Here is a 10,659-nt window from a genome sequence, read left to right on the forward strand (position 1 = left end):
AATTCAAATACAAGGAGAGAAATTCTTAATAGTAGGAGTTTACGCACCAAATGAGGGGAAATCTGAATTCTTTAAAAAGTTGCATGAGACCTTGATGGACTATTTGGATTATAATGTGATTTTGATGGGAGATATGAATGGAGTAGTATCTACACATATGGACAAGGCACAAAGACAGGTAGTCACTAAGGATGGCAGACTACCAAAAACCTTTTTTGAGATGACAGACAACTTGGACTTAGCTGATATCTGGAGAACAAAGAATCCCTTGGCTAGAGAGGGAACCTTCTTCTCTGAAGCCAAAATGACAGGGACAAGAATTGACCAAATATGGGTCACTAGAGGAATGGCACCAAAGACAAGAAAAGTGGAAATTTGCCCAAAAACCTGCTCCGACCATAATGCTGTGAAGATGGAGATGAAACTAACACCAACTGGCTCCTTCAGATGGAGGATGAATGACACCTTATTTAGAGATGAAGAAGTGACTAAGAAGGCCCAAAAAACCTTGAGAGACTATTTCGAGACAAATATGAACACTAATGTTGAAAAAAGAGTAATCTGGGATGCAAGCAAAGCTGTTATGAGAGGGTTCTTGATACAACAGAATGCAATAAAGAAGAGAATTCAAAATGAGAAGAAGGATAAAATATTGGAGAAAATAAAGGAAAGTGAAAAGAAATTGAGAGCAAAACCAAAGTCGCAAGAGATCTTGAGAGAAATAAAGTTATATCAAGTACAATACATGAAAATGATGAATCAGGAGATAGAATGGAAAATTAAACAAATGAGACAAAAGACCTTTGAGTCGGCTAATAAATGTGGGAAATTGTTGGCTTGGCAAATAAAAAAGACAAAAACTAAATGCTATTATAAATTTAGAAGTGGAAGGAAAGAACATACAGAACCCAGTTGAGATTAGAAGCTGTTTGCAGAGGTATTTTAAACAACTATATACACAAAGGCCACAGAAAGAAATTGATGTAGACCGATTTTTGAAAATAAATGGATTACAAAAAATCTCTCAAGAAAATAAATTAATGCTGAACTATAAAATAACTGAACAGGAGGTAGAAGGTGCCATTCAGAATATGCAATTAGGTAAATCTCCAGGACCGGATGGACTGACTTCTAGATACTACAGATCTTTAAGAGAATGGTTAGTACAACCTTTAAAGGAAGTCTGTAATGAAATAATGGATGGGAAAAGGGCACCAGAGTCGTGGAAAGAAGCATATATTACACTTATACCAAAAACAGAGACTGAAAAGACGCAGCTTAAGAACTACCGCCCCATATCACTGCTTAATGTGGATTATAAAATCTTTGCAGACATTCTGGCTAAAAGACTAAAAAAAGTGTTAATGGAAGAGATTCATAAAGATCAAGCAGGCTTTCTCCCGGGTAGACACTTGTCTGATAATATGAGAAACATAATCAATATTTTAGAAAAATTACAAGTGAATATTAATACCAAGGCAGTTTTGATATTTGTGGACACGGAGAAAGCTTTTGACAACATTTCTTGGAGTTTTATGAAGAAGAATCTACAGGGGATGGGGGTAGGTCAAGGCTTTGGAAATGGTATAAGTGCAATTTATTCAGAACAAAAGGCTAAATTAATTGTGAATAACGTGGTGACAGAGGAATTTAAGATAGAAAAAGGGACATGACAAGGTTGCCCAATCTCCCCACTGCTTTTTATATCAGTCCTGGAGGTCCTGTTGAATATGATTAGAAGGGACCAATTGGTTAAAGGTATACAAGTCGGAGCCAAACAGTACAAATTGAGAGCATTTGCAGATGACTTAGTATTGACGTTATAGGAGCCAGAATCTAGTACTAAAAGAGTTTTGGAACTGATTCAAGAATTTGGTCAGGTTGCAGGATTTAAACTAAATAAGTTAAAAACAAAGGTCTTAGAGAAAAATTTAACAGATTGAGAGAGAGAGGTTTCAGAATGAGACAGGTTTAACAGTGGTTAAGAAAGTGAAATACCTGGGGATTATCATGACAGCTAAAAATGGGAATTTATTTAAAGACAATTATGAAAAATGCTGGACTGAAGTGAAAAAAGATCTAGAAATCTGGTCAAATTTGAAGCTTTCACTGCTAGGCCGTATTGCTGCGATAAAAATGAATGTATGGCCTAGAATGTTATTTCTGTTTCAAACATTGCAAATTTTGGATAAAATGGATTGCTTCAAGAAGTGGCAGAGAGATATTTCTAGATTTGTCTGGCAGGGCAAGAAGCCTAGAATAAAATTTAAAATACTAACGGATGCAAATGAAAGAGGTGGATTTGCCCTGCCAGACCTTAAACTTTATTATGAATCAGCAGCTTTTTGCTGGCTGAAAGAATGGCTGCTTCTTGAAAACACAGACATTTTGTATTTAGAAGGCTTTAATAATGTATTTGGATGGCATGCATATTTATGGTATGATAAGGTCAAAGCACATAAAGCATTTAAAAATCATATTGTCAGGAAAGCATTGTTTAATGTCTGGATAAGATACAAGGACCTACTTGAAAATAAAACCCCAAGGTGGTTGTCACCGATGGAAGCGAAGGCGCAGAAAAAGCTCAATATGGAGGCCAAATGGCCAAAATATTGGGAAATTTGGGAACAAGAGGGAGACAGATTGAAATTGCAGAGTTTTGAAAAACTAAAAAATAAAGTGCGAGATTGGCTTCATTATTATCAGATAATGGAGGCATACAATTTGGACAAGAAAATTGGCTTCCAGGTGGAAAAATCAAAATTGGAAACAGAACTGTTAGAACCCAAAACCAAGATTTTGTCAAAGATGTGTAACTTGCTGTTGAAATGGAATACTCAGGATGAAACGGTGAAATTTGCTATGATTAAATGGGCACAAGATGTTGGACATAACATAATGATGGCTGACTGGGAACAGTTATGGACCACAGGTATGAAGTTTACGGCATGTAATGCCTTAAGAGAGAATATTATGAAAATGATATACAGGTGGTACATGATACGAGTCAAGCTTGCAAAAATCTATCATTTGCCCAATAATAAATTTTGGAAATGTAAAGAAATTGAAGGTACATTCTTTCACCTTTGGTGGACATGCCCAAGGATTAAGGCTTTCTGGGAGATGATCTATAATGAAATGAAAAAGGTATTTAAATATACCTTTCTGAAGAAACCAGAGGCCTTTCTCCTGGGCATGGTTTGCCAATTGGTGCCAAAGAAGGATAGAACTTTCTTTATGTATGCTACAACAGCAGCAAGAATACTTATTGCAAAGCACTGGAAGACACAAGATCTACCCACCAGGGAAGAATGGCAGATGAAGCCATAGGCGCCGACTCCATGGGGCTTGAGGGGGCCCGAGCCCCCTCAATAATTCGTTTGGGGGGGCTCAGCCCCCCAATAATCTCGAGCGCCCCTCCAGCAGAGCGCCGCCGCCGCGCTGGCTCTGCCTGTCGACGCTTGGCGCGTCCGCGGCTTTTATAGGGCACTGGCGCGGCGGGGGGCGCCGGGCCGGGGGAGGGGGGTGGCCGGCCTGTCTCCTTGGCAACCCCATTGAGCAGTGCCAGCTCCCCCGGGAGGGCCATCTCCCCGCGCCGCCGATCGCCAACACCGCCAACGCTGTGGCTGCCTGAGCCCGAGCCGAAGCCCAAGCCCAAGCCAGCCAGCCAGTCAGGAAGGAAGGAAGGAAGGAGAAATGGGGAGGGAGACGAGGGAGGAAAATTGCGCGCAGGGTGAAGAAAGGGGAAGGGCGAACGAGACGAGCTTCCAACCCAAAAAAGGGCTGGAAGACTGGGAGGATGAAGGATCGGGAAAGAAAGCGACGCCTTCCCCGCCCGCGACGTCGCCGCTTGTCATTGGCAGCGCAGCGGGCACCCAGAGGGGCTGGGCACCGGCGCAGGGCCGCTCCGCAGCCACGGAGGACAGCTGCGCGGCTAGCAAGGTACGCCGCGTAGAGCGCGGCCCTTGTGTGGCCCGGTGGCCAGGCAAGCTCGGGCGGGGACCCCCATGCGAATCTAAGACGGGAGAAGAGGGCAGAGCAAAGGGGGTCCCTTCCCCAACCTCCAGCTCTGAGACTTCCCTGCGCCCCAGAAAAGCGAAAGGATTTTCTCTCTCTTTTTTTTATAAATATTTTATTAAGTTTTCAAATACAAAGTTAGAAACATACACTGAAGAAAAAAGTAAAAGAACAAGAAAAAGAAAAGAAGAAAAAGAAGAAAAGAAAACCAACCATTCAACACATTTTTTATATAACTAACTGGACTTCCTCGCATCTCCCTTACCCTGCATTCTTTATAATAAAGATATCAGCAAATTATTACCTTGTTTCGTACCTTATTTTGTACTTTTCAAATACTATACCTCTAAATTTAACATACTTTTCATCAGTTACTTATATCTTAAATTAAACATAGTATTACCTTAGATTTTGACCTTTTCTTACTTAAAATATAATTTCCTGTTTCCCAAATCTAATTGCTGAAGCTATAGTTTCCGAATCGTGTAAATTTTTAACATTCATACAACTTATATTGTTTTTGTAAATAGTCCTTAAATTTTTTCCAGTCCTCTTCCGTTGTTTCTTCTCCCAAATCTCGGATTCTGCCAGTCATTTCAGCCAGTTCCATGTAGTCCATCATTTGCGTCTGCCACTCTTCCAGTGTGGGCAAATCTTGTGTCTTCCAATATTTTGCGATAAGTATTCTTGCTGCTGTAGTTGCATACATAAAGAAAGTTCTATCCTTCTTTAACACTTTCTGGCCAACAATGCCCAAGAGGAAGGCCTCTGGTTTCTTGGGAAAGGTATACTTAAATACCTTTTTTAACTCATTATAGATCATTTCCCAGAAGGCCTTCACTTTTGGACAAGTCCACCAGAGGTGAAAGAATGTCCCTTCAGCCTCCTTACATTTCCAACATTTATTATCAGACAGGTGATATATTTTTGCAAGCTTGACTGGGGTCATGTACCACCTATAAATCATTTTCATAATATTTTCCTTCAAGGCATTACATGCCGTGAATTTCATTCCGGTGGTCCATAACCTTTCCCAGTCCTCAAACATGATGTTATACCCAATATCCTGAGCCCATTTTATCATGGCTGATTTGACTGTCTCATCTTGAGTGATTTTCTCTTCAACCTGCCCTCCATCCTCTTGCGGAAAACTCTTTTCCTGCCCTGCCCGTATCTCGTTTTTGCTTTTTAATTCCACACACGCACCCTTCGGACTTCGTGGCAATCGGGCGCGCGGGTGCGTTTCCTAAGAGAGTGAGGACCCCCGCCTCCTCCCCACCTGCTCCCTCACCAGCCAGCCAGCCAGCCAGCCAGCCGCGCACCCTAGCCGGAGAGCCCCAGCCGTCCCCGTCGCGCAATCGGCTGGATCTCCCTTCAGCAGGCCGTGCTCACAACTCGGCCCAGGGACCCCCAGCAGCGGATCTCCGGCCCGGCTGAAGAATCCGGCAACAAGCCCCCTCCTCCCCAATCGCTCCGCCGAAATACGCTCCAAAACCCGCCAGATAGGCCGCCGGCCGCCAAGTCTCGTGGCGCCCTGAGCGAGGGTCTCTCCCCAACACCGCCACCTCGAACTGCGTTCTCCCGGCTACCCGAGCGAACCAGCGGCAGGACCCCGGTATGGGCCCCCCCCAATATTTTTTATAAGTCGGCGCCCCTGGATGAAGCTACATGGAACTGGCGGAAATGGCTGGCAGAATCCGAGACCAGGGAGAAGAGTCGGTGGAAGAAGATTGGAAGAAATTTAAAGACTATTTACAGAAATACTGCAAAATTAATGAATGATAGAATTATGTCAGAATGAAGTTAAGTGGTTTTAGCAGCAATGTTACAAAGGAGTATGTAAAAATGGTTTGTTAACAGGTGAGAACCCAAAGTTACAATATATTAAGTTAAAGGATTAGGATAAAAACAAAGAGGGAAAGGATTTGCTGAACTAACTAACTAACTAACTAACTAACTGAACTGGAATACAAAAAAGGGAGGTGTGAGGAGGTCAGGGAAACAAGTAAATGAAAGACAAGATATGGAAAGATTGGTCTGTTTTTAAGTGTTTTTATTTTTCTGTATTCTGTATTTTTTCTTTTCTTTTTTCCCCACTTTTTCTTATTTTTGTAACCTTTTTTGAAACTTTAATAAATATCATAAAAAAGGAGTGCCCACAAGACCTTTCCTGGGAGGATGCAAGAGTTGTGCTTTTGGAGGCTCCCAAATGCTAAGAATGAGTCTCCCAGGAAACACCCAGAAGAACTGGCAAGGCTATGAGGAGCAGGGGGAGGCAGAAGCCTTGGGCTTTTTAGTTAGTTCAGCAAAAAGCATGCACGACAAAGGTGCATAAAATGGAGAGCAGAAAAGGTTTCCCCAGAAAATTCAGGACAGACAAAATAAAGGACATCTTCACACAGCAGAGCTCTCTCCCACAAGATAAAATGAAGGCCAAACAGTTAGATGGCTTTAGCAGCGGATTAGACAAAACAATGGGGCAGGAAAAGCTATACACAGCCAACAGCCACAAGGGCTAGGGTCTCCCTCCACTGTTGTAGACAGCATGCTGTTCCTGGGAATTGCAAGTGATCCAGTGGCGGCCTGTGCTAGAGGGAAAAGCGGCGACAAGGATAGGAGAGTTAACACCACCAGAAGCAAGAACAGCAAGAGGGGAGAAAGTTTTATCAAAAGAGGCAATGGCATTCTGGGTTAAGAGCACTCTGCTTATTCTGTGGTCCAAGCGCTGATTATATCACTGAAAATCCCAGCGGCCTCAGGGTAAGATGCATGGAAGATCCCTTAATGGCAGGGTTTGCACGCTGATGCCCAAGCAAGAACAGGCCACAGCAAACCTGGACTTGCATGCTCTCCCCTTACATCTCCTCCTCTCATGCAGCCAGGAACCCTGACACTTATGCCCAGCCATGGTTTGCTGTGTTGCCTGGGACAACGAGCTGCAGCTAACATCAACAATGGGTAATATCAAACACACCAACTTCAAATGTTTGTTTCAATAAGCTAACTTCAGAAACTAATTCACTTTTCACTCTGGTGATGCGCAGCAGTATAGAGAAGCTAGAGCCAAATTGAAAAAGGGCATTAGGAACGCCAAAGCTATGTACTGCCGGAGGATCGAAAAACATTTTGAGAGCTCCGACCCTCGTCGAGTATGGCAAGGCTTGAGACAAATTACAGGGCAAAATACTAAAAACGAATTGGCTAGCAGCAGTGCGCACCTGGCTGATCAACTGAATCAATTTTTTAGCCGCTTTGAGGAGGGAACTGGAACTACCGTCACTACAGCATTGACCACCAGCACATTATCAGAAACTACTACTGATAGACAACCACTTTTATTACAGACCTGTGACGTACAACGTGCCTTTCGGAGCATTAACATCAGGAAGGCAGCTGGACCGGATGGAATCATGGGACGGGCTATTAGGGACTGTGCTGCAGAATTAGCTGGCGTATTTACGGACATTTTCAACCTATCCCTGTTGCAGGGTTATGTCCCTACCTGCCTGAAGACATCGATTATAGTGCCAGTCCCCAAGCAGCCAGTGGTGGTATCTCTCAATGATTATAGACCAATAGCCTTAACATCTGTTGTTATGAAATGTTTTGAGAGATTGGTGCTAGATTATATTAAGGCTAGTCTTCCATCCACTTTAGACCCGTTCCAGTTTGCATACAGAAGAAACAGATCTACTGATGATGCTATTTCCATCGCCGTCCATACTGTATTGAGTCATCTAGAACGACAGGGAACCTACGCAAGGCTGTTGTTTGTGGACTACAGTTCTGCCTTCAATACAATTCTGCCAGACAGGTTATTTCTTAAAATGACCAACTTGGGTATACATCAGAAGATCTGTCTGTGGGTAAGGAATTTCCTGACTGATAGGCCGCAGACAGTGAGAATGGGACCTTACTATTCTTCTACTCTAGTATTAAGCACAGGAGCCCCTCAGGGATGCGTGCTAAGTCCCTTTCTCTATTCTCTGTACACATTTGATTGCACCCCACTGTATAAGTCCAACACAATCATCAAATTTGCGGATGATACAACAGTGGTGGGGCTCATCAGTGAGAACAATGAGACTGCTTATAGGAAAGAAGTACAGGGGTTAATTCAATGGTGTAAAGAAAATAATCTTATGCTTAACACCAAAAAAACCAAAGAACTCATAATTGACTTTAGGAGAAAGAAAAGTGTATTGTTACCATTGCACATAAATGGCGAGGAAGTGGAGAGGGTTGGTAGTTTTAAATACCTGGGCATTTATATCTCGGAGGACCTCTCATGGACTGCAAATGTTAATATGGTTGTGAGGAAGGTGCAGGGGAGGTTGTATTTCCTGAGAATGCTCAGGGGACTGAATCTATCCCAGCACCTACTCCTGTCCTATTATCATAGTACCATCGAGAGTGTCCTAACCTATAGTATATTATCGTGGTATGGGAGCAGCTCTGAAACGGATAAAAAAGCTTTACAGCGAACAATTAAAATTGCCCAGAACGTTATTGGGCTCCGACTACCAACCCTGGATGAGATCTTCACGTCTCGCATCTTGAAGAAGTCACATAATATTCTGAGAGATCCCACCCACCCTGCTCACAACTTCTTTGAACTATTGCCTTCGGGCAGAAGATATAGGACAATGAAAACACGAACCACACGCCTTCTGAATAGTTTCTATCCAAGAGCTCTGATTGCACTAAATAATGATCTCAGGGCCAGTTGCAAGGTTTAGTAAGTAGGGAGTGGAAGGAATGAGATAGGTTTTAGGTTATGTTATGTTTTTAATAGGTCATGCTATATTCTGGATTATGTTATGTTTTATAGATTACGTCTAAATAGGATGAGAGTTCGGAGATACGTGCAAATGTATATGTGAACCCGGTCTTTGGGTGGGTGTTTGATTTTCGTTGTTGTGTATACTGTGTATATACGGACAATGACAATAAATTTATCTAAATCTAAATCTAAATCTAAATAATTCTACTTAACATTAATGGCTGTTCTCAGTCCAGACAACAGAGGAAGCAGCAGTTACCTAGAAGTGGAAACTCTCACGCCCTTCTTCTTGGCTGCATAGGAGGAAGTGAGGGGGATATTCACTGTCCTTGCTCACATCATGCCAACCTGAGGTGCTTATCAAAGGATTACCTGAAGCTTATGAATCTTTTACCTGTATGTGCATGTATACCTAGCTAATCGTTTGTTCTATTTTGTTGCTGCTGCTGCTCAGAAACGTAACTTCTTTCTGGCCTGCAGGCAAAGGGGAATAGCGACCTGCACTAGCGATTGTGAACTCAAGGACGGGATCTTGGAGCAGATCATTAAGCAAACAGTCTGTGAGCACCTAGAAAGGAATGCTGTGATGCCAATAGTCAGCATGGATTTCTGAAAAATAAGTCATGTCAGACTAACCTGATCTCGTTTTTTGACAGAATTACAAGCCTGGTAGATGAAGGGAACGCAGTGGATGTAGCCTACCTTGATTTCAGCAAGGCATTTGACAAGGTGCCCCATGATATTCTTGTAAAGAAGCTGGTAAAATGCGGTCTTGACTATGCTACCACTCAGTGGATTTGTAACTGGCTGACTGACCGAACCCAAAGGGTGCTCATCAATAGTTCCTCTTCATCCTGGAGAAGAGTGACTAGTGGGGTGCCACAGGGTTCTGTCTTGGGCCCGGTCTTATTCAACATCTTTATCAACGACTTGGATGATGGACTCAAGGGCATCCTGATCAAATTTGCAGATGACACCAAATTGGGAGGGGTGGCTAACACTCCAGAGGACAGGATCACACTTCAAAACGACCTTGACAGATTAGAGAACTGGGCCAAAACAAACAAGATGAATTTTAACAGGGAGAAATGTAAAGTATTGCACTTGGGCAAAAAAAATGAGAGGCACAAATACAAGATGGGTGACACTTGGCTTGAGAGCAGTACATGTGAAAAGGATCTAGGAGTCTTGGTTGACCACAAACTTGACATGAGCCAACAGTGTGACGCGGCAGCTAAAAAAGCCAATGCAATTCTGGGCTGCATCAATAGGAGTATAGCATCTAGATCAAGGGAAGTAATAGTGCCACTGTATTCTGCTCTGGTCAGACCTCACCTGGAGTACTGTGTCCAGTTCTGGGCACCACAGTTCATGAAGGACACTGACAAACTGGAGCGTGTCCAGAGGAGGGCAACCAAAATGGTCAAAGGCCTGGAAACGATGCCTTATGAGGAATGGCTAAGGGAGCTGGGCATGTTTAGCCTGGAGAAGAGGAGGTTAAGGGGTGATATGATAGCCATGTTCAAATATATAAAAGGATGTCACATAGAGGAGGGAGAAAGGTTGTTTTCTGCTGCTCCAGAGAAGCGGACACGGAGCAATGGATCCAAACTACAAGAAAGAAGATTCCACCTAAACATTAGGAAGAACTTCCTGACAGTAAGAGCTGTTCGACAGTGGAATTTGCTGCCAAGGAGTGTGGTGGAGTCTCCTACTTTGGAGGCCTTTAAGCAGAGGCTTGACAACCATATGTCAGGAGTGCTCTGATGGTGTTTCCTGCTTGGTAGGGGGTTGGACTCGATGGCCCATGCGGTCTCTTCCAACTCTACGATTCTATGATTCTATGATCCTGGGATGGC

At 43.1% G+C, this 10,659-nt stretch overlaps 1 protein-coding gene across 1 annotated transcript in view; it reads right to left on the reverse strand.

Moving 5' to 3' along the window:
- The window catches only part of LOC308578687 (FK506-binding protein 15-like), a gene marked incomplete at its 5' end in the record, with an annotated part of 122,827 nt that overhangs the window by 50,789 nt on the left and 61,379 nt on the right, over positions 1-10,659 (reverse strand). The gene's annotated exons all lie outside the window — the stretch shown is intronic.

The sequence above is a fragment of the Podarcis bocagei genome (assembly GCF_964188305.1).
Source record: "Podarcis bocagei genome assembly, chromosome: Z".
Lineage (NCBI taxonomy): Eukaryota > Metazoa > Chordata > Lepidosauria > Squamata > Lacertidae > Podarcis > Podarcis bocagei.